Source organism: Geotrypetes seraphini, chromosome 6 (assembly GCF_902459505.1).
Source record: "Geotrypetes seraphini chromosome 6, aGeoSer1.1, whole genome shotgun sequence".
Classification (NCBI taxonomy): Eukaryota; Metazoa; Chordata; class Amphibia; order Gymnophiona; family Dermophiidae; genus Geotrypetes; species Geotrypetes seraphini.
In genome coordinates, this window is record NC_047089.1 from 133,809,711 (window position 1) to 133,835,171 (window position 25,461).

Consider the following 25,461-nt stretch of genomic DNA (forward strand, 5'->3'; position numbering starts at 1 on the left):
GCAGTCTGTTGGATGTGCATAGAAAATAAGAAGTCGGCTCCAAGATTACGAGCAGAGGAGACAGGAATGATAACAGTATTATTTATAGACATGGAAAATGGAGGGAGCAGAGCGGAGGGTTTTGGAGGAAAGAAGAGCAGCTCAGTCTTGGATGTTTAATTTCAGGTGGTGGTGGAACATCTAGGCAGCAATGTCAAACAAACAAGAGAAGACTTTTTCTTGTATTTTCAGTAAAATCTGGGGAGTAGAGAGGTATATCTGGGAGTCATCAGAATATAATGTAGGTGATCTAAAGGCGAAAAAACAGTGTGACAAGGCAGTGGCTGCTGCCAGAAGGATTCTGGGCTGTATAAAGAGAGGCGTAGTCAGTAGAAGGAAGAAGATGTTGATGCCCCTGTACAGGTCATTGGTGAGGCCCCACTTGGAGTATTGTGTTCAGTTTTGGAGACCGTATCTGGCGAAAGACGTAAGAAGACTTGAGGCGGTCCAGAGGAGGGCGACGAAAATGATAGGAGGCTTGCGCCAGAAGACATATGAGGAGAGACTGGAAGCCCTGAATATGTATACCCTAGAGGAAAGGAGAGACAGGGGAGATATGATTCAGACGTTCAAATACTTAAAGGGTATTAACGTAGAACAAAATCTTTTCCAGAGAAAGGAAAATGGTAAAACCAGAGGACATAATTTGAGGTTGAGGAGTGGTAGATTCAGGGGCAATGTTAGGAAATTCTACTTTACGGAGAGGGTAGTGGGTGCCTGGAATGCGCTCCCGAGAGAGGTGGTGGAGAGTAAAACTGTGACTGAGTTCAAAGAAGCGTGGGATGAACACAGAAGATTTAGAATCAGAAAATAATATTAAATATTGAACTAGGCCAGTTACTGCGCAGACTTGTACGGTCTGTGTCTGTGTATGGCCGTTTGGTGGAGGATGGGCAGGGGAGGGCTTCAATGGCTGGGAGGGTGTAGATGGGCTGGAGCAAGTCTTAACAGAGATTTCGGCAGGTGGAACCCAAGCATAGTACCGGGTAAAGCTTTGGATTCTTGCCCAGAAATAGCTAAGAAGAAAAAAAAAAAAAGAAAGTTTTGAGTTGAATCGGGTTGGGCAGACTGGATGGACCGTTCGGGTCTTTTTCTGCCGTCATCTACTATGATACTGGAAGCCATGGGAAGAGATATGGGCACTGAGGGATGAGGTATAGAAAGAGAAGAGGTCCTAAGACAGAATCCTGGGGTACACCAACTGCTAGCAGGATGGCAGCAGAGGAGGATCCACCAACGCATACGCTGAAGATGTGATGGGAGAGGTAGATGCAAGCCAGGAGAGGACAGATTCATGGGAATCCAAGCGAAGACAGTATATCAAGGTGTAAGTAGTGATTAACTGTATCAAAAGCAGCAGACAGGTCAAGAAGGATGAGGATTGTGACATTTCCGCTCCCCGAGACGATCATGTCAGAGTGAAACCCCATAGTACCGTAAATCCTTTGACCGAGATCAGAGACTGACCGAGAATGATCAGGCAGGAGATCCTGAAAGCAGAGCTGCCTATCCTGAGCAATCTGAACTGAGCAGGAGCCAGAATACAGGTTAGCTTCACGTCCCAGTAAGAAACCCAGCTCCCTTAAGAGATTTAATCAGGCTCCCAGTTGTATTCTGCCCAGCAACCTGGGGGGGAGCCAAAGAGCACGAAAGCTAGGAACAGGGAGTGGCACAAACACTCTTAAACAGCTCTCCAAGGCAGTAAGGGAGGCTGCACATGAGGACCTGGCAGAGAAGGTTCTCCGGACCAGGCAAAGGCCGAACCTCACACAGGAGCCTATGGAATGGGAGGATTCCATTGCCCAAGAGTCAGCAGAGCAGTTAGGGGCTCCAGTAAGTATGGACACAGCTGAAGAGAATGTGCCTGACGCTGAAAACGTAGAAGATTTATAGATGTGAGCTTGGCAGTCTCTCACTAAGGACAGGAGGTACTGTTCTCTATCAGGATACTTGTGTTGGATTGTTTGCTGAAAGACTATTTGTTTTCTGTTGTTGAAGAAGTTTTGGTTCTTCTGTGGAACCGGGCTGAGAGCAGTGCTGCAGCAGCATTAATTGAGTTGCTACACCTCAGCTGTGCACAAGCCAGGGAAGGCTGAAGGAAGTTTGTTTTTCAGCTTGTGTAGTGTTGTCTGTGTTAGCTGCTAAACTCTATGGGACTTTCAGGATTGGGGTAGGATCCCCGAAGATCTAAGGGTTGGGATTCTGCGGGAGCTTGTTAAAGCTATTTAATAAAGGGGAACCAGCAATTCTGTTGCCCAACAGTGAGAAGGACTGGAGAGTAGCTATTGCTGGAATGACAAGAGCCTGCAGTAATGCCTTACTTTTCTTTTTATGTTTGAAGTTTGCTTTGCAATACAGAATATAAGAGCCTGGTGAAGAAACAGTATTATATGCTGAAAAGTCCAGGACTCAAGAATATTCTTGAGGACTTTTCCTTTTTGGGACTAGTTTTGTTTTCTCTTGCTGAGAGTGTGGTTCAGTGCTGGGGGAAGCCGCTAGAACCTTTATTGTGGACTTCTATGGACTTACCTAATATAAGAACTGCTGTTCTTCCTTTGAACTGTTTTGGGAGGATAGAAACCTTTTTCCTTTGGAGCAAAAGGAAGATAGTGCTAGTGCTTCCTTGTATGATTTTGGTTTTCTATTTTTTTGTTTTTTGGTGACAAATTAAACCTTGGACATTTTTTATTTGACTTGGCTCTCGCTGTGGTTTATTGTAGCAAAGCCCAGAGTATTGGGACATCAGTGAGGTCTTCCACTTTGGGAGCTATGCCAGGGTCGTGCTGCCGCCTGTCGGTGGTCCTCCACAAGCTTTCAGGGACCCCGGCAGGTGACAGGATTGAGTAAAGGCCATTGGATCTGGCCAGGAACAAGCCACCACAGACTTTGGTAAGGGCAGTCTCTGTGGAGTGTACGGTGTGAAAGCCAAATTGTAGATGATCAAGAGTCGGACAAGATGAAAGGAAGTCAAGGCAGCAATGGAAGACAACATGTTCAAGTGGCTTGGATAGGAATAGAAGAAGGGAGATAGGATGATAGTTGGAGGGGCAGATGGTGTCCAGCGAGGTTTTTTTGAGAAGCATTTAACAACTGCATGTTTGAAGGCTTTGGGAACAGTTGCAGTGGAAATGGATAGATCGATGATATGACAGCAAGGATAACATTATGAGAGATGGGGTCAAGTAGAGAGGTGGGAATAGGGTCAGCGGGACATGTAGTGGGCTTGGCTGAGAACAGAATGTAATGTAATGTAATGTAATTTATTTCTTATATACCGCTACATCCGTTAGGTTCTAAGCGGTTTACAGAAAATATACATTAAGATTAGAAATAGGAAAGGTACTTGAAAAATTCCCTTACTGTCCCGAAGGCTCACAATCTAACTAAAGTACCTGGAAGGTAATAGAGAAGTGAAAAGTAGAGTTAGAGGAAAAATAAAAATAAAATAAACATTTTAACAAGATTTTAGTTTCCAGAAAAAGGGCTTCTTCAGGGAAGAGACTTGGCCGACAGTCCCAGGATGTCTATGTCTCCTCCCCTGCGATGTTCTCCCATCCATGCATTCCCTCCCAGACACACTGCCCGTGCCCCAGCCGCTCCAAGGAGGCTGCCCCAGATGAGGCCCACGATGAATGCAGGATTCTCTCCTCTGCGGGAAAGCCGCCCGGAGCCGACAGTCGATCTTCATAGCGGATTGAAGGGGGGGGAAGAGTTCACACTCTTGGTAGGATCGGATCTGTGTTCTCTCGGTGGTTGTGGCTGGTCTCGTTGCGGCTTAGGTGTAAAAGCAGTTGATCTCCACTGCTGCTGATATTTAAAAGCAGGCAGATTGATCTCTCCAATGGACTGCAGGGGGAGGAGTTCACAATCCTGGCAGGATCGGGTCTGTGGGCTCTTGGTGGTTGCGGTAGGTCTCGCTGCTGCTTGTATGTAAAAGCAGTTGTTTTTCTACTGCTGCTGATATTTAAAGCAGGTAGATTGATCTCTTAAACGGGATATAAGGGGAGGAGCTCTCGATAGTGGCGGCTGGTCTTGGTGCTGTTTAGGTGTAAAAGCAGTTGATCTCCCAATGCTGCTGATATTTAAAAGCAGGCAGATTGATCTCTCCAACGAATTGTATGGTGAAGAGCACACACGCCTGGCAGGATTGGGACAAAGGCTCTCGATAGTGGCGGCTGGTCTTGGTGCTGCTTAGGTGTAAAAGCAGTTGATCTCTTACTTATGATATTTAAAAGCAAGCAGATTGATTTTTCCAACGGAATGCTGGGGGAAGAGCTTACTTGTTTGGCTGGATCAGGGCAAAGGGCTCTCGGTAGTGGTGGCTGGTCCTGTTGCTGCTTAGGTGTAAAAAACAGTTGATCTTCCTAGTGGACTGTAGGGGGAGGTGGAGCTCACACTCTTGGTTGGATCGGGTCTGTGGGCTCTTGGTAGTTGCGGATAGTTCCGCTGCTGCTGAGGTGTAAAAGCAGTTGATTTCCCACTGTTGCTGATATTTAAAAGCAGGTAGATTGATCTCTCCAATGGACTGCAGAGGGAGGAGCTCACATGCCTGGCTGGATCGGGGCAAAGGGCTCTTGGTAGTGGTGGCTGGTCCTGCTGCTGCTTAGGTGTAAAAGCAGTTGATTTTCCTAGCGGACTGCAGGGAGGGTGGAGCTCATATTTTTGCAGGATCGGGACTGTGGGTTTTTGGTGGGTTGGTCCCGTTGCTGCTGGGTGTAAAAGCAATTGATCTCCCACTGCTGCTGATATTTAAAAGCAGGCAGATTGTCCAGGGAGAGGAGCTCTGCACTCAAACTGCCATCCTCCTCGCCTCCAAGTTCCGGAAGTATGCAGTTTCTTCCTCCGTGATAGGAGAGGAGTCGGGCCAGCTTGGGAGACTTGCTTCGCCCCCTCTCCCTCCCCCTTTTGTGGTTCAATGCAGTAAAGTTTCAAGTTTGTTTATTTTTTGAGCTTTCTACTTGGTAGAGCTAAAGTACTGTGTGGTAAGTGCAATGCCTAGGCAGTAATTCTTGGAGGCACTTCTTATATAATCCATATAGTTGCAGCACCGAAAAAAATCATCGGTTCGCAATAAGTATATTGATGAGGGTTTGCCATATAGGCTTGGGAAAATGATTGTTCATCTACTCTTTTTTTACTCTGCTAGGTACTTGTGACATGGATTGACCACTGTCAGAGACAGGGGCTGGGCATGAAAATCTTTAGTCTGATTCAATATGAAACATCTCCAAGGTAATTTTAGAAGGCTTTCACATGTGCAGACCCTGTGCTAAAAGAACCCAATTTATGGTAAAATAACAGTAACCCATGTTGATAACTTTCCCCCTAATACAGCTTATTTTACTATGGCATGCTACTCATAGTTTACCACATGGTTTCATTCTGACCTGTTTTTGTGCAGCTTGACTCTTTTGTGAGCCGCTGTGAACTGTAAGTCTTGTGTCTTCAAATATGCCGTAGTCACACCTCTCCTGCCTGTCCGACATTGCCACTTGGATGTCTCACCACTAACTAAAACTGAATATGGCTAAAACGAAACTCCTTATCTTTCCACCCAAACTCACCTTCCTCCTCCTGCCGTTCTCTGTTTATGTGGATAACGCTCTCCTCTTCCCTGTCTTGTCAGCTCGCAACCTTGGGGTGATCTTTATTTATTTATTTATTTCTTAAATAATTTATATACCGCATATTTTCCATATCACATACATAAAATCTTGTTCCCTGTGATTACCACATATAACATAGACATGTCTAAACCAGTGGTTCCCAACCCTGTCCTGGAGGAACACCAGGCCAATTGGGTTTTCAGGCTAGCCCTAATGAATATGCATGAAGCAAATTTGCATGCCTATCACTTCCATCATATGCAAAACTCTCTCATGCATATTCATTAGGGCTAGCCTGAAAACCCGATTGGCCTGGTGTTCCTCCAGGACAGGGTTGGGAATCACTGGTCTAAACAACATCATAAATGCCCCCTCACCTTCTCCACTCAGATCCAACAAACCGCTAAAACCTGTCGCTTCCTCCTCTATATTACCAAAATACAATCTCTCCTCTCCAATCACACTATCAAAACCCTTATCAACATCCGCATCACCTTACGCTTAGACTACTGCAATGTACTTCTCTCAGGTCTCCCACTCATTCATCTCTCACCCCTTCAATCTATTCAAAATGCTACTGCATGACTCCTATTCCGTGAAAGCCATCACACTCATATTACCCCTCTCTTCAAGTCACTTCATTGGCTCCCTGTCCATTTCTGAAAACAATTCAAACTCCTCTTAATGACTCACTCTGTAGCCCCTCAGTATCTCCCCCTATGCTCTCCCCCTCCCCCCCCCCCCCCCCGGAACTCCATTTGTTGAGTAAGTCCCTCTTATCTGTACCCTTCTCCACCACCAACTCTAGACTCCATCTCTTCTTTCTGCCATGCAGTATGCCTAGAACAGGCTGTCAGAGTCAGTACATCATGCTCCGTCTCTAGCAGTCCAAATTCAAGCTAAAAGCCCACTTTTTTGAAACTGCTTTTAACTCTTAACTCCCCATCAGATCCTATACCCATTGTATCATTCCTTCTACCAGCAACTTCCCAACCCTGCGATGTCTTGTCTGTCTGTCTGTCTTCTGAGCAGGGACTGTCTATTAAATATTAAATGTTCAGGACTGCATATGCTTTTTAACGCTATAGAAATGATAAATAGTAGTAGTAATAGTAAGGCTCAGTAAGCTATAAATAAAATTTTATGTTATGTTATGACATAATGTGAAAATGACAAATTTTAAATGCTACTATTTACGTGAAGAATTGTGTAGATTCAAAAGGAATCATGATCTGGGTAGCATCTTAGTAGTCCAAACATTTTTTGTGTTTTCCCAATCTTGTATATATTTATTATATTTATAATTATGATATCTATAATTTAATATACAGTACATATATTTTATTTTTAATTTCCCTGGCAGCTCTTGCACTACCTCCAAGGCACACATATAGGATACAAAATGCTTCTTTCAGCCAGGGCAGTGAGCAATTTGTTTAGACTTCTGGAAATTAATATCACTTTTAAAATGTAAAATACTGCCTTTAGGAGCTTTGCTTCTTACTTAGCTTCTCTTATGCATATAATTTACCAGAATACATTTCTTATACATATACTGTAATCAGAAATACTTATTCAAGTAAGGGAGAAAGTCTTTAACATGGGCAAACTTAGCGGTGCTTAGATGGCAACTCCAGTAACAGGGAAGCAAAACCAATACCGAGCAGTCTGCCCTTATCGTGGTTGGACAGATTTGGAAGAGCTGGAATGGGGCCTTAGTAGTTGGAGAGCAAGGCCAGTGTCAGGCAGACTTCTATGGTCTGTACCCTGAAAATAGTAAAGACAAAGCAAGATCAAGAATGCATATGTAGCATTGCATCATATCTTATGCTATGAATTTATCTAGTTGGGCAGATTGGATGGACATACAGGTCTTATATGACATCATCTACTATGTTACTATATTGGAGGGAGGGAGGTGGGCTACTGTAAAGTCAGGTTATTTTATGCGTACTGTGGACTGCCAGAACTAACAAATCGATTCTGGAAGAGATCAAACTGGCTATGTCACTCGAAGCCCAAATGATGAAGTTATGACTGTCTTATTTTGGTCACATTGTCAGAAGAGAGAGATCATTGAAGGAGGACATTAGGTTTGGGAAGATCATAGGAGCCAGGCGAAGAGGGCAACCAGCAATCAGATAGCTGGACATACTGAAAACAACCATGGGGATGATGCTGGAGGACCTTACCAGACTAGCACAAAACCAATCTCTTTTTAGATCTGTAATTTATCAAGTCGCTTGGACTGGAGCACAAGTCGATGGCACCTAACTAACTAACTAGAGCTGCTTTGCACACACTCCCATTTTATGCAATAAGACCTGTGCTAAAATAACCCAATGTGGTTAAAAAAAAAAAAAAAACCCAAAAAAACCCCAGTAACCCATGTTGATAACTTTCCCCCTAAAACGGGTAATTTTACCTTGACATGCTACTCGTAGTTTAGGTCCCATTCTGACCTGAAGAAGGCTTTTCCTTTGAAAGCTAGTCAAAAATATATATATTAAGTTGGTCCAATAAAAACAGGTATCTTCTAATCTTGTTTTGTTTTATACACAACATGGTGGAAGAACAGAAATGTTTCAGATCCCCAAAGAAGTCTTCAACAAAAGTTCTAATGCCACGGTGTCAAACTATGACCCTGAGAGCAACTAAAAGATCTAACTTACATAATAGCCATATATGTTAGCTGAACATGAACTAGAAAACAAATGGAAAAAAAAATGTCACATGTAGTCATGACACACATTGTACAGAAAAGAAACCTATTGATAGTACTCGAAGGTTAGAGTTTGACGCTCTTGTTCTGTGCAGTAACAAATTACAAAATAATATCTTTTGGCCAGGAAATTGAGTAGATAGCATCTGAAGCTGTAAAACAACTTACATGAGCAACTTGGAACATCTCATTTCTACAAATGGAGTTTTATCTAAAGAGGCTCAGCACTAAAGTACAGCTCTTCAGATTCTACAGTATCTTTTCAAGCACCAAGTTCAATAAAACATTGATATAGCAATAAACGAAGTGATTGAAATATTAGTTTCAACACAGGTTCAGTCAGAATTCTAAACAGTGTAAAAAAGTGCAGGAAAAAAATATTAGCGGAGCACATCTGCTAGCTAGCAGACAGAGATTAGCAGCAGAGATACAGTAGTCTCTAACAGACATCCATTATTGATTCTCATAATATTAAAGTGGAAAAACAGAGTGCCTCACGGAAGGTAGCACATAAAATACAAATCGGCCTACCTCAGTGCATAAAGGGCTGTTGCTTCCTTAGGGCCGTCAGGGTATTTGTAAAGCAGTGGAATGAATTTTGTTTCATATTAAGAAATCAATAGAATACTGTACATGTCGGAAACTATGCCCTGGTGTTGATCTCTGTCTTTCCTATCAAGCATCATGACCCACTATATCATCCTTTTCTTGCGTTCGGCTCCATTATCTCAAAGAGTAAGCACTCTTTCACTCCAGTGAGCACTAAGCTTGCTGTTTCTTATTCCAGTCTATGAAAAGCCTGGGTTTTGCCAGATGGTTCACAGCTGTGCTATTTTAGGTCTCATAATTTAAACACAATGATTTCTAAGCTTTTTAAATGTTTGTTTCTTCGTGTGTGCCACTATACAGTAGTTACAGGATCGCATGGTATCCACTAGATTGACATTTCTAAGACAACAAACTGTCAACATGTAGATTCTTGGCAGTTCAAAACATGAATCTGAATCTGGGATGCCACTAGGATTGGCATTTCTACCAAAGGACCTACTCATAAATAAGTTTAAGCTCATAATTTTAAATGTCCAATGCTTCTGAATCATCTTACAGTATATGGACAAGTATAGATCATCCAAATGGATGACCTTCTTCCATTTCTTAGTATGAAGTACCTAGCAATATGTTTGGGTAGAGATGAGTGGAAAATTAGAGATGAACCTCAAACTGAAGCCAGGATTCAAATCTCTCTGCCTCTCCTTGTGATCTTGGACCAGTCACTTAACCCTCCTTAGGGCTAGATTAATTAAAATGTGCTACTAGGCTTATGTGTGCTATCACTATTAGCAGGCATTATTAGTGTGTAAGTGAGTGCTTGATCACATAAATACAGCAACTCTTAAATTACGAGAGGTTCTCAAAAGTTCTCAGCCTAACCAACTTCCTAAATTCTGAGTGTATTTTGCCATTGCAGCTAAAAAGAGTTATTTTATTTTGCAAAGTGCCAATTTGCAGAGTCGTAATGCTATGTCTTGGCATTGTTTCAGATCATTGATTGAGCCTCAAAAATAGCACAGAAGTACAATGGAAAGAGGCAAATGAGATGTCGGATATTCAACCAGTTACTTTATTGTACAAATAATAAAAACTAAAAACAAAGTCTATATCCTAATGTCCATCTTGGATATAAAGGCATGTAAAGAGATCCAAAACCTGTGATGTCAAAGAAGGCTAAGTCTGGGAATACCTAGAATGTTGCAACTAGGATCCCAGTTTCAGCATCCATAGATGCCTTCATAAGGGGATGAATGGACACTACCGTAGATGACTAAACACAAACTGGCAGTAAATATGGGTAAATGTACTGATAGCAAAGCAGCATCTATGGAGGCAAATGCGCGCAAAAAAAAACTAGGAACAACTAGTGGACACTTCCAAGTTGATTTTATAGCATTTTCAGCAATCTGGTGCCAACTTTTTGGAACTAGATACTGTTGATGAAACATGATTATACCACTACGATCCTGAGACAAAGCAACAGTCCATGCAATGGCAGAACTCAGGTTCTCCAAGGAAATTCAAGACCCAAAAGTCAAAAGTAAAGGTCATGGCCACATTTTGGGGGGATCAGGAAGGTGTTGTAATGACTGACTATCTTCCAAGGGTCCAAACAGTTAATGAAGAATACTACTGTAACTTGCTGTACAAATTAAAGGAGGAAAGCTGTGAAAAGGAGTTCTCTTTTTGCAAGACCTGCTCATAAGGTTGGCAAAATGATGATGTTTTGATGCAGTTAGAGTTTCAGTGCATGATCATCCACCCTATTCACCAGATCTTGCTCCATCTGACTATTTTGTTTCCAGACCTTAGAAAGTGTTTGAAAGATTGACAATTCGAGTGATTTGGAGGTGATTGCAGCAGTGGAGCAGTATTTCAGTGACCAGATAGCAAAGTATTTTTTTTGGAAGGGTTACAGAAACTTCAGACATGATGTGTTAAGTTTGCTGAACTTAGGAGGGAAAATGTGGAATAACTTGTAAGTTTCATGGTTCACATCATTCCCTTCTGGGTTGGGCTGAGAACTTTTCAGTACCCCCCATATAAGACATCTGGGGAGAAGAAAGTACAATACCTGGATGTAGCTCACTTTGAGTTTCCAATAAAAAGGCAGAAGCTAAAATCCAACTAAATTAAATGATGGTTTGTTGAACTGCTACATTGTGTAATGAGTAGAGGCTTGGGCTAACATACTTCAAAGGGGCAATTCCATAAAATAGGTGCTAATAGTTCAGACCTATATATTTAGCTATGTTACTTTTTATTAAGCAACTAGTCTTTAAGCCCGTTACATTAACGGGTGCTAGAATAGATGTGTGTGTCTATCTTTCTTTCTCTCTCTCTCTCTCTCCTTGGCTGCTTTCTGTCTGTCTGTCTGTCTTTCTGTCTCTCTCTTTCCTCGGCTGTCCACCACCACCCCTTGCCTGATCCCCCTGTCCAGCAGTAGCCCTTCTCCCTTCCTTTTACCTCCCCCTGTCCAGCAGCGCCTCTTCCCTGCTCCCCCTGTCCTGCAGTAGGCCTTCTCCCTTCCTTTTACCTCCCCCCCTGTCCAGCAGCACCCCTTACCTGATCCGCCTGTCCAATAAACCCTTCTCCTTTCCTTGCTCCCCCTGTCCAGTATCCGCTAGCCCGGGCAGCCTCGGGGCTTTTGATAGGCCAGCCCACCTCGCATTATCGAAGTGGGCCAACCTAGCAAATGCTCCGCGGCTGCTGCGTTTGCTGGTCCGAGGGCGAGAAGAGGCGTCCCGGCAGCGGCAGCACAGGAGTCAAACCGCCACTGCCGCTCAAATCTCTCCACGTGCCGCAAACCGTCACAAGCTGCCCCACGCACTGCAAATCAAATTCAGCATGGAGGCACACAGCACAGTGGCAGGGATCACGGAACCCTAAGCGCACATGCACGCTTAGGGTTTTATTATAGAGGATTAAGACTACTCTGTTTCATAAATATTACCAAATAATCATTTACTTTATGTGTAAAAGACTAGGCTACCATATCAATGTAATTGTAATTCTTCATTTTCCAGATTTAGTTTATTGGTTTTATCTTTCTGTAATCCTCTTTGAACCCGTATTGGTGTAAGCAGAATATAAAAAATGGATAAAGCAAAGTAAGGTAAAGAATATACCAATATTTCACCTAAGCATCATCCTGAAAAAATGGACTAGAAGTTGTGATGGAAGAAGATGAGTTGGATATTGTGGCGATCAGAGAGACCCATGACTGGGATATAGTTATACCAGGCTATAATCTGTTCAGGAAAGACAGGGTAGGAAGAAAAGGAGGGGGGAGTAGAGTTATATGTTAAAGATCATATTAAATCCACACAATTGTCAGATCTTCAGAGCAAGGAAGAGACACTGTGGATCAATTTGGAAAGAGGAAATGGTAAATATATTTACACTTGTGTGATATAGAGGCCTCCTTCACAGGCGGAAGAAGTGGTTAGAGATTTAATAGTAGACATACAGGATATATCTAAAAAAGGGGAAGTTTTACAAATAGGTGATTTTAACATGCCGGATGTTGATTATTGGGGTATTCTTATTGCAGAGTCTTCTAGAAGTAGGGAGATCCTGGATTCTCTACAAGGAGAACTGCTCCAGCAGTTGCTAATGAAACCCATGTGAGATGGGGTCATAATTGACTTGGTGCTTACAAACGGGGAAAGTGTTTCTGATGTTACAGTGGGTGATAATCTTGCATCCAGTGATCACTGCATGGTATGTTTTAATATTAAGACGGGTATAGAGAGGGCTCATTCAAAAGTAAAGGTTCTAGACTTTTTTAAAACAAACTTTGTTCGGATTGGGGATTATGTCAAGGAATTGTTGTCTGGATGGGAATGTCTGGAAGGAGTAGAAATGCAGTGGGCAAAACTGAAAGTAGTTATTGTAAGGACGAAAAACCTTTTTGTGAGGTAAGTAAGTAAAAGTAAGTTAGTACGTTGGATTATTGTAATTTTATCTCCTTGGAATCTTATTTAAAAAAACATCAAGAGACTAAGAATTATCCAAAACACAGCAGTTCGACTAATTTTTGGATTAAAAAAAATCTGAACACATTATCCCATACTATAAAATTACATTGGTTACCGGTGGAAGCCAGGATAATATTTTAAGTTTCCAAGATGTTGTTAGGTTTTGCAGCAAGGTATTTTCTACTAATTTACAACATATACGTGGATCTTCTCTGTTCTCATTTCCTATGTTGAAAGGATGTGTTTACAAAAGAACTTTATCTTATCAGGGGTAAAACTACAAGTGAACTGCTAATGATTTCTCCTACTTATCAATCATGCAGAAGATCTTTGAAAACCTACTTATATCATAAATTTTTCTAAATCATTTTAGTGATGTATTTCAGGCATGTTAATATATGTACTTTCGCTGTTGTCTGACAGCTTTGTCTAGATGTAAACCATTTTGAACTGCAAGGTACTGCAGGATATAAATCCATTTATTATTATTATTAAAAGGAAATGAAAGCCACTTTAGTTCTCAAAATAGTAGCTGAGAAGGTATGGAATAAGAGGTTGGCTTTCATAAGCTACAAAAGATCCCAGAAAGAGGAAGACAAGCAAAAATATCTGGAAAAAAAAGTTGAGAGGCTGGTCGAGTAGTCAGGGAAGCAAAGATGCAAATGGAAGAAAAAAATAGCTGACATAGTAAAACAGGGAGTCAAGACATATTTTATAAATATCAGTGATAGGCAGAAGTGCAAAAGAGGCATTGTGAGACTCAAATATGAAGGGGAGCAATACGTAGGAGCTGATAAAGAAAAGGCTGAATTGCTTAACAAATATTTCTGTTCTGTGTTCACGGCTGAAGCGCCGGGAGTGGGACCGCAGAAGACAAACGTAAATAGGGATGGAGGAGGAGTAAACCTTGATCAATTTTCAGACGGTTGTGTTCATGAGGAGCTAGCTAAAATAAAGGGGCATGGGTTTTCCATGGGGAATCATTCTTTGTGATACTGAGGGCCTCAAAATAATACCTGGCGGGCCGTGAGTTTGAAACCACTAAGCTAGATCATACAATAGCTCTGACGAGAAGTTTATTCATAGATGCCTTTGTTCCTGTTTTCCTCCTTTTTAGGATAAGGAGTGGTAGAATCCTGCCACTCTGGAACCAACGTCTTCCTCCCCACTACTGAGCTTAACCTGCTTTCCCGCCACCACCACAGTCAGAAGGCATCATGCCTGGTTTCCCAACTCCTGAGTGGTTGAGGGGAATTTTGATTGTCTGGCTCTCGGGTAGGGTTGGTTAGCTTTGCAGTACTCGGTCAAGATCCAAAAAAGTGTCATTTACCAGCCAATCGACTACTGCTCTGCTAGAGGACCCCCTGCTTCATACTAGACTCTGCAGGGCTCATTCTGGGTTTTTACTGTGCACAGATTTCCCCGCTGCTTCCTATAGTGTATTGTATTTAATAAAATTAAGCATATACTTTGTGTGAGATTTAGGTGTGAGTCATTAGCAAGAGGGCTACACTTCTTTCTGAACTGTTATCAGGACGGGAGGGAGGAATATTCTTATTTTATATCTAAAGCTCTTAGCGTTCGTATGACAGACTTAATGAAGTGTAGATGTCAGCCTGCTGCCTGGATCCCCAACCTTCCCAGCTCACAATTGTTCCACATAGTAATGGTGATATTTTACTAGCCTCTGCCAAATTTAGAGGAAGCTGAGCGAGACGCCCTCCACCAAGGTCCCAGGCTGGCATCTGGGGCCACTGGGAAAGGAGGGGGCAAGGAAGGGATGTGGGATGTACTGCAGAAGTGATTGGTGGAGTAGGAAATGAAATCCCAGCATGCGTGCCATAAAACCAGGGGTAGGAGGAGAGAGAACTTGAGAGACAGATGGTTCAATCAGCACTTGAGAGCCTTGGAGACATCATGTGGTCCTTCCTACTCCTTTTTTCTCTGCTGGGGACCTCAGGGAGCCAAGATGTTCCCTCCACGTAAGGCCATAAAGACTTAATCTCTTCTTTAACGCTGCCTATTCTTCTGAGGTTAAGGACCCTTAAATTGGGGCCTGGCACTCTGGGGTTTACTGGTTCTTGCTATTCCATAGGGCTTTTTTTTACAAACCCACTTCATTGTAGAGTTACACAGTTTATCTCTGTTGCTTCTATGAGAGGACGTGAGAGACTGCTGGAGAATTATTCTGATAAAGGACATGTGTTATATACTGTTACTGATGGAGTACACATGAACGAACACACACACAGGCGTACATATGATCACACACACACAGACGCACACATGAACACACACACACACACACAACACTGCAGGTGGCAGTCCTGCTCAGAGGTGTCCATTCCCTCCAGCTTACTGGTCCAGTGTGGCTTTCACACCTGCTTCGATGTCATGCTGATCAGGATCAATTTGAGGTGAGGGTGAATGCTGAAGCATTTTGGGAATTGTTCCCAACAATGGCCTGTTACTGGTTCCTTTCAAGGTTTGATGGATGGTGTAAGAGTGTCAGGGTGACCTGTCCACAGTATGTCCATCTCCTTACAGTGGAGTCCTCTATGAAGCACCGGGGTCTGGTGATTTAGGAAAGCAGCTGTGTATAGGTGCCACAGAATTGAGGAAGCATTGTGTTTTTGAAGAAAATCGAGTTAAGTCATGGTTAAAAAGGTTGGGGCTCTTGAACTCAGAGAAAATATACAATAGAAGTCTATAGGGTAAATAGGGAGCGTTTATTTAGCCTTAGAAGCAACGCTACAAGAAAAATGCCATACTTAAACCACAACTGAGGAAAGAGTTTCATCACTAAATGTACACTGAAGCTGTAGAGCAGGGGTGTCCAACCAGCGGCCCACGGGCTGCATGCAGCCCCGTGATGAATTTTGTGCAGCCCCACTCGCGCTCGACGACAATGCAGTGTTTTCCTTCTGCCGCCCCCAGCTGTTTAACGTCTTGCCGGCTCCCTCCTCCATTTTGCAGGCTCCTACGGCTGACCTGGAAGCGTTCCCTCTGATGTCGTGACGTCGGAGGGAATGCTTCCAGATCAGCCTTAGGAGGCACGTAGGAGCCACTGCCCGCAGCTTTGAGTGAACGCTGCAAGACGGAGGAGGGAGCAGGAAAAAGGTAAACATCCATGGCCTAGAAGGGAGAAAGGGAGACAGGCGTGTTGAGGGAACGCTTCCAGATCAGCCGCGGGAAGCGCGTGGGAGCTGCTGCCTGTGGTTTTGAGTGAACGCTGCAAGACAGAGGAGGGAGCAGGAAAAAGGTAAACAACCGCGGTCCAGAAAGGAGAAAGGGAGAAGGGCGTGAGACTTGAGAGGGAGGGAGCATAAACTTAGGAAAAATGATGGAAGGAAGGAGGGAGGGGCATGAACTTAGGACACAGAATGAAGGGAAAGATAGAGGGGAGCATGAGCCATAAGATGGAAGAATGGAGGGAATGAGGGAAAGAGATGCAGTGGTAAGGGAGATAATAGAAAGGGAGAATTGGGTGTCAGAGAGGGAAAGAGATGGTGCAATTGGGAAGATATAGAAAGAGGAGAACTGTTGGGCAGAGAGAGGAGGGACAGAGACAGAGAGAATTATTGGACATGGTGGTGGGAGAGGAGTGAGGTAGAGATCCATGGGCGCAGGGCAGGATTAATTCGTCAAAGGCCCCTAGGCACACAAGTACACTGGGCCCCCTGATCCACCCCACCATGCGCCCAGGCGGAAACAGGAAGCTGCATCAGAGGGATGCATTGGGGAAGCAGCACCGCTTGCACAATTACAGTTCCTGTTGCCTTTCTTACCCAAGTTGCTTGCTTGTCTTACTTTCTGTCGATGGGGGGGGCCGCATTGCCAATCGATGCTGGAGGGGCCCATCACCGTTTGGCAAAAAACCAATGTTGATGCCCTCCTTCATTGGGACCCCCCCTGACCATTTCGGGCTCTAGGTACATGCCTACTTGGCCTATTGGTTAATCCTGCCCTGCATGGTCGCAAAGAGAAGGGGGAGAACATGCTAGGCCGAGGAAGCCTCCTGGATGTTGGGGGGGGGGGTTTTGGGGGGAGGGTATTAAAAGAAGTGCCAGATTGGGCCTGGAGGGGAGAGCTTATGGGGCCAGAAACAGAGGACAGAGAGAGAGATGGTGGGCAATGGTCTTAAGGGAGAGAAGTTGGACCTGGGGTGGTGTGGAGGAAGAGGGAAAGAGATACTTGAAGGGAGAACTGTTGGCAACAGAAAGGAAGAAATGGTGGACATGGGGAAGGGAGGCAGGCAGACAGGGGGAGAGATGGGATGGGGGCATTTGGGAAGAGAAAGGGAGAGAAGTTGGATCTAAGGATAGGAGGGAGGGAGAAATGTTAGGCCTGTGGATGGAAGGCAAAGGATAGAAGGCAGAGAGAAGCAGCATCTCTCTTTTTTTTCTCCATTTCATTGTTCAGCATCAAGGAGGGAGAGAAGAAGAAAAACAGAAAAGAGAGGGAGAAAAATGTAGTCCGTGGAGATAGAGGAGGAGAGATGGAACCATGGAAGGGCAGGAGGGAAGAGAACTGGGATTGATGATGCTAGGAATGGAAAGAAAGGGACAGGGAGTTATAGCCTGACCAATGGAGAGAGGGAGGGGGATTCTGAAAGTGGTGAGCCATGTGGATGAGGTCAAAAGGGAGATGACGAGTGAGAGAGCAGTGAGTACAGTGGTAGAAATGTGGTAATGGGGAGTAGATAGAAGGGAATAGGAGGCTGGGAAAGGAGTGAGATGGGAAATGGGAGAGCTAGGGACTAAGAGAAGATGGAAAATTGAGAGGTAGCTGAACATTTAAAAAGAAGAAGGGTGAGAAAGAAGGCAAGATTTGAGTGGACAGAGGCAGAAAAGAAAAAGTTAAGAAAGCTGAAAGGGAAAAATCAATACGTTGGAGATAGGCATAAGAAGGAAATGGAACGACAGAAGAGGAGAAAAAAATGGACAGCAGACACTGGAAAGAGAATTAGTTGAAGATAAAGAAAAAGCAGAAAGAGAAACTGGGAAAACAAAACATCCAGACAACAAGATAGGAAAAAATTGTTTTATTTTGAATTTATTAACTGGAATATGTTAGCTTTGGGATATGTGCATCACAATTATTTTTGTATTCAGTGGTGTAGTCATATACAGCTGATTTGGGGGAGGGACTGGAGCCCAAATTTAGTGGATGGGCACCAAAGTTTCTACCCCACCTGTGTGCAATTTATAAATACTTGAGTTAGTGGGGATTCCCAAGCCCTGCCAACTGAAGACATCTTCCTCCAGTCTGACAACTCAAACTGTCCAAGCTTTGCAGCCAATGGCAATATTCTCAAGCTGCCACTGCTTTCATGCAATGAAAACCTAGGCACTAAATGTAGCCAATTTGAATGAAGAATATTCTCATATATCAGCCAGCTTCAGCAAGACGTTACCTCACTGATTTGCCAAACTTCATTCTGTATGATTTCACAATATTTTCAGGTCCTCAGCGGGTTTTTTTTCGTTCTAGACGCAATGGTGGGAGACAGTGGTTATGAATGGGAGAGGGAGCCTTGATAAAGCCCTTGACTCACATGGGCGAAACATGTTGGGTGATTGATGTTTCTACCCTCCCAATTAGCGTCGAATTCACAAGCTAAGTACTTTTAGCATATATTTATATAAAAAAAATTTCTTAAAAAATCAATATTTATGAAGTATGCATAGATAAAAATATACATTGGGTCCAGTGACGAGTGGAGCATAAAGCCCCGCACAATGAGATGGTTTGAGTGTGTGGTGGCCCGCTGAGGACCTGAAAATATTGTGTAATCATACAGAATGAAGTTTGGCAAATCAGTGAGGTAACGTCTTACTGAAGCTGACTGCTTTCATGCATGCATGAAAGCCAAGGGGGGGGAGGGGAAGGGAGGAGGGAAGGCAGCAGCTCTGCAATATTGCTGCCAGCTGCAGAACTTAGGAAGTTGGATGTGGAGGAGGTGGCCGTCAGTTGGTGAGGCTTGGGGGGATCCCTACTAGCTACAGCAGGGGAGATATTCATTTTGAGGGAGCCTAAGCTCAAAGTGGGAGGCCCAAAAAAGCAGTAATATTTACCCTGATTAAACGATCCTCCACGTGCACTGCTGACAGCTGATTCAGCATCCCCGCTCTGATGAGGCTCACCTCTGAAGACGCTCACCGTAGCTGTAATAGAAGTGAATGGGAGAACCAGGAGCGCGCATCCCTGCTCATCAGAGTGGGGATGCGGAAGCCCGTGGCTGCTCTTACTGTCAGTGGTGCACATGGAGGGATCACTCAGTCAGGGTAAGTATTACTGCTTTTTTGGGTTCCTCTCCACAGTGTCCCTTTAATGAAGGTTTATTATTAAATATATACATCTTCTATATTAGTGATTGTAGATTTGGGACCTGCTCAACCTTTTTTTGGTTCATCGGCTAGTGTTAGTGTTTGTGCGGCCCCAGAAAAATTTTTTTCAGCCAATGCGGCCCAGGGAAGCCAAAAGGTTGGACACCCCTGTTGTAGAAGGGAGAGGGATGTGCTCCCACAAAGTGTTTTAGCCGTGATGAGAGAGGTTTGGACACGTTTCTGGAGGACCGATTCATTAACAACTAGTAGATAAGCTTGGGCACTGCCACCTTCTCTGGGAGTAAAGAACAGGGAGCAATTGAGCCAACCTGCTCTGTAACATCTGCCAGGTATTCCCCAGGGATACCAATCTTGTTGGATGGAGGCTGAGCACCTTCTTATGTTCTGCATGTGAACAAAACCCAGCTCAGCCTTTCCTGATTGAAAAAGATCCTGGAGCGAAATCCCAAATCCCTTCCACTCCTGGCGCAGGTACTAACTCAATTTGTGGCAGTGGAATTCATGATTCATGTTAGTGTCTCCCAATGCATTTTACTCCCTGCAGAAAGATCAGAAACAGCTGAAGGAAGCTCTTAAGGAATTCTGCAGATTATTACCAAGGAGATTACATGTGCTAAGAAAACTTTCAATTGTGTTGTGTCCTCTCCACTTGCTCCCCCCCCCCCCCTTCTCCCCGCTGATTTAAGACCTTGTCCCCCTTCCCTTTAAGGTAAGGAGTGGCTTAGTGGTAGAGCTGTTGGCCCAGAACCCTGAGGCTGTGGGACTGAATTCCAGGGCTGCTCCTTGTGACCCTGGACAAGTCGCTTACTCCTTCATTGCCCCAGGGACAAAATTACCTTCAAGGCAGATCTGTTTCAATGGATTAGTTATTCTTTGATGAATGGGCTTTTCCGAATGAGTTGGGTCATATTTTGGTTACTCCTATTATAAAGAATCATAAAGAATCTACATCTACTAAAACAAATTACAGACCCATTGCAAGTATACCTTTGTTCTGTAAAATGGACGGTCTGGTCAATTTAGAATTAGTTAAACATCTAGAACAATTTCACATTCTTCATGTTCACCAATTGGGTTTTAGACAACATTTCAGTACGGAAACGGTTGTAGCCTCTTTGATTGATCATATTCACTCCTTATTCAGCCAAGGCACTAGTGCACTAATACTTCAATTTGATCTTAGCAGCACCTTTGACTTGGTGGATCATGAGATTCTATTGGGTTGTTTGGATGCTATGGGAATTTCTGGAAAAGTTTGAGACTGGTTTCAGGGTTTCTTGGAAAAAAGATCGTATCAAGTCTTTAGCAATGGTCAGTACTCCAGTTCTTAGAGTAACCCTTGTGGGGTACCTCAAGCTTCACAATTATCACCCACTTTGTTCAATATCTATGTTGCTTCCTTGGCCAATCTTTTACAAAGCTTAAATGTAATCTTTCACATTTATGCTGATGACATCACAATACTGATACCAGTCATTTCTTTTACCACTAAAATAAAAAATCAGATTACTTTTATCTTAAATCACATTGAACAATGAACCATTGAATTTAAATTGAAATTAAACACTGAAAAAAGCCAGATTCTTTTTGGCTAGTCCCAACGATAAAATTAAGGATAAAATTCTCTATTTAAGAGGACAAGAATATCCAATAGCCTCGTCTCTTAAAATTTTAGGAGTCATACTTGACCGCCATTTAACCCTGGGGGAGCATACTGATATGCTTGTAAAGAAATGTTTCTTTGCATTTGATGGAAGTTGCGTTCCATCAAAAAATACTTTGACCCTACTTCTTTCAGATTACTAGTTCAAGCATTAATTTTATCTATTCTTGACTATTGCAATAAAATCTATTTGGGAGCTTATAAAACTGTTTTAGGAAGATTAAGGCTAATCCAAAATACAGCGGTCCATTTAATTTTCAGATTAAAAAATAGGAACGGGACCCAAGATGGCGGATTAACCATTGGCTGAGTTAGACTCGCGCTAGAGAGCTCGCCTAAATTATCTTCCTTTACCTTACCTACTTCTAATATACCAAAGTAGAGAGGGCGCGGTGCCGCTGGAGCCTCGCAGCATGTGGACCCGACCGGTCTCGGCAGAATGGACGAGTTCCTGTGTCGAATGCAGGACACCATGGGATTTCGGCAAGCCCGCTGGAGATGCGCCGGAGCGAAGCGGAGGTGATCCCCTTGGGCCCTGGAACCATCTTAGATCCCGACGCTGGAGTGCTTCTTCCCCCTCCCTGGATTTCCAGCTCCCCACAGGTGGGGGAGTCATCGGATGTCGGTGTTCAACTCTTCCCTGAGGCTGATGGGAACTTGGAGGGGAGCATGGAGATGGAATCCCTGAATACACAGGGTATTCCTTTACCTTCTGGGGACTTTCCAACACCACAGCTTGTCTGTGAGCAGGAGAGCTGCAATCAAGAAGGAAGTACAGCTGGTGAGAATATTAACTCTTCTAAAAAGTTTCCCTTTATATTGAAGAAACCCAAATCTTGAAGCTATTTGGGATCTTTTGGCGGATTTAACCAAAATAATAAATCCTCAGCTCTTTTATTTAGAGCAAAAAATTAATACTCAAGAAAGTGAAATTAAGAATATAAAAGTTGATTTACAGGATTTGAAAAATTCAATATTAAATTCTTCCCAAGAAATGAAAGTTTCTAAACAAATTGCAGAAACACTGGTGAGAGACAACACTGATTTAAGAAGAAAAACGGAGATATTAGAAAATTTCTCTTGTAGCAATAATCTTAGACTAATTAACTTCCCTAGAGTTGTGGCAGTAACTCAAAGAGATATGTTGAAACGCTACATGATGGAAGTGCTGGAAATTACTGAAGAATTATTACCGCCATTCACCCAAGTGAATTATCTACCTATTAAAAGGGAAGAAAAGTCAAAGGATGAAGATCAACAACCGCTTAATATATCTACATTGGTGGAACTTCCAGATAGGGAAGTAGCAAAGCCGGCAACACTTCTTCTTACAGTTGCCTTAGCACCGGATAAAAACTGTCTATTAAGATTTTTCTTTAAAAATAAACAAAAAAATTTTCTAGCGTATAAAGTACAAATGTATCCAGATCTGTCACGAGATACATAAAAACATTGACGCAAATTTCTGTTGTTAAAGCCGGGTGTTATAGCTCTTGGGGCGACTTATTTTCTTCGTCACCCATGCAAATGTGTGATAGTGCATCAAATGCAAAAATATGTTTTCTTTGATCCTAGCCAGCTGACAACCTTCTTGTCAGTGGCTCGACTGAAAATAGGAGAAGGAATATGAAGCACTTTCAATCTGATTGTTTGGTTTCCTGTCTCAGCCAATATAATTGTTAATTCTTTATTTCCACTTTTGTTGTTATACTTCACTGATTCTACATTTTGGATCAATATTGAGGACTTGAATTTAAAGTTAAGATAATTTTGTTGGGTTATTAGATTATAATTTGACATAAATTTATTTCTTGTTTAACTTTATCTTTCTGTACAAGTGGATACTTGATATATTACTGAAAAATGATAAATAAATTTATTTAAAAAATAGGAAAATAGGAATATGTCAGCTCTTATTACCGTCAGCTGCACTGGTTGCAAATGGAAGCAAGAATACTTTTCAAATTTGCTTGTACAGTGGTACCTTGGTTTAAGAGCATAATTCGTTCCAGAAGCATGCTCTTAAACCAAAACACTCGTATATCAAAGCAACTTTCCCCATAGAAGATAATGGAAACTTGAACAATTCGTTCCACATCCCCAAAAACTTAATTACCATTAGGGACGCCTCCACCGCTGCCTCTGCCACAGACTCATCCACGCGGCTCCTCCAATTCTCCTCCTCTGCTGCTGTTGGCTGCCTCTCACTGCGGGTGGTGCTAGATAAGCAAACGCCGCCACCGCCGCCGCCGCAACAGAGCCCGACTGGACACTGTTGGTTCTGCTGCTCCCAGACGCTGCCCCCCTCCCCCCGGATGCCACTACCCCCTCTGCTGGGACTCTCAAGTGCTGGCTCACTCCTGCCAGACGCACCCCGACTCCCATGCTCCACCCGAGGCCACCGGCGCTGCTATCGCCTCTCCCCCCCCCTCCCCGACTGGCCCTGTACTTACCCCTGCACCGCCGGTGATAAAAGTGCCTGCCGCCAGTCTGCTGCTGAGCCTTGAGCATCTGCGCATGCTCAAGGCCTTCTGGATTTCACCCTCTCTGAGATTCTCATGCCTCTTTAACTATAAATTACAATATTATTATTAAGACTTAGCCAAAAGGAAAGATTTATAAACTATAAAGAGTTTTAACTCATGCAAAATTGTCATTTCTTTAATAAGACAGTAACTATTTTTCTGAGGCTCTCCAAGTACCTACAAATCCAAAATGTGGCCCTACAAAGGTTTTGAGTTTGAGACCACTGTCGTAAACCGAGGTTTGACTGTATTTGCTATAAGATGTTATTTGGATTAGCTCCACTATATCTCCTCTCTCATTTTGAATGGTACTGCTTGACTAGGCCTACTCAGCATACTGGTTTATTTACTTTTCCTAATTCCAAAAATTGCCGTTTATAAAAATATTTGGATCAATCTTTGGCTTATCAAGCAGGTAAAGTTCAAGTATGGTTAAACGACCTGATTCAACAATCTGCATCTTATTGCACCTTTAGAAAATTGGTTAAGACCTATTTGTTCAAAAAATTCATTACTTGATTGATGACTATGTTATAGTTTCTTATTGTATTTTTCACTATTGCAATATTGTACTGCTTCTCTGTGTGCTTTGTATCATCACTGGAATGTCCAGTCCTCTTATTATATGAACCGCCTAGAACAGGGGTATCCAACCTTTTGGTTACCTTGGGCCGCATTGGCCGAAAAAAATGTTTCTGGGGCCGCACAAATGCTCAAATGCTGCGGCAAGATGGCAGCAGAGGAAAACACCCAGGGGCAGCAGAGGAAAACATTGCATCGCCCTCGACCGGGGCCACACAAAATCCTTCATGGGGCCGCATGCGGCCCTCAGGTCGCAGGTTGGACACCCCTGGCCTAGAACTTTTTGGGTGTTGGCGGTATAGAAAAGTAAAGTTATTATTATTATTATTATTATTATTATTATTATTAATAAAGCAATGGGGCTAGATGGTATATATCCAAGGGTGCTGAAGGAACTTAGGGAACTTCTGGTGGCTTCGCTGACTGACCTTTTCAATGATTCTTTAGAGTCGGGAGCGGTACTGGAGCACTTGAGAAGGGTGGATGTGGTCCCTCTACACAAAAGTGGAAGTAAAGAAGTAGGGAATTACAGGTCAGTATGTCTGACTTCTGTGGTAAGCAAATTAATGGAAACACTTTTAAAACAGAGAATAGTGATGTTTCTGGAATCCGGTGGATTATATGTCCAGAGGCAACATGGATTCACTAGAAGTAGGTCTTATCAGACAAATCTGATCAATTTCTTTGACTGGGTGACCAGAGAACTGGATAGAGGGAGTGCGCTAGATGTGATGTATTTAGATTTTAGCAAAGCCTTTAACAGTGTTCCATACAGGCATCTAATAAAGCGATATTTGCCTCTGCAGATGATACCTAAATCTGCAATAGAATAGACTATGGTGGTGTGAATAACATGAAGAAAACCTAGCAAAGCTTTAAGAATGGTCTGGTCTGAAATTTGGCAGCTAAAATTTAATGCTAAGAAATGCAAAGTCATAAATTTGGGATTCATAAACTCGAGCGAACGGATATCATTTTATGTGATGATCTTAAGGTGGCCAAACAGGTTGAAAAGATGACGGCAAAAGCTACAGTCTTATAATTTTGAAGCCAATATTCAGTAGCACAATGACTAGCAAAGTTAACTGGATATTTTTGTCTGGTTCTATTTACTAGAATTTTTAAGCAGAAGTTATTTGAGTTTGAATTTAGCACATGCCTTTCTCAGTAATTCAAAGTAAATAACATTCAAGTAGGGATCTTCCAGGTAAAAATGCCATCAAATACTGTATGTTCAGTTAAACTTGACCAGATGAAACTATCTAGTGAACTTTAGGACCGCCTTGAGATGCAACTAGAGCTGTATACACCCTAGCAGCATCTTCACTGACTAACTCCCTCTTTTACTAAGGAGCGCTAAATAATTAGCACGTGCTATTTGAATTAGTGTGCGCTAAATGCTAATGTGTCCATAGACTAACATGCACGCATTAGTGTTTAGC

The 25,461-nt window shown here is 43.0% G+C and overlaps 1 long non-coding RNA gene across 1 annotated transcript; it reads left to right on the forward strand.

Moving 5' to 3' along the window:
* Window positions 1-1,744: 1,744 nt before the first annotated feature.
* On the forward strand, window positions 1,745-24,552 carry LOC117362977. Its single transcript, XR_004539944.1, has 3 exons — window positions 1,745-1,872; window positions 5,186-5,271; window positions 24,467-24,552. It is a non-coding gene; the product is annotated as an uncharacterized LOC117362977 (long non-coding RNA).
* Window positions 24,553-25,461: the final 909 nt, after the last annotated feature.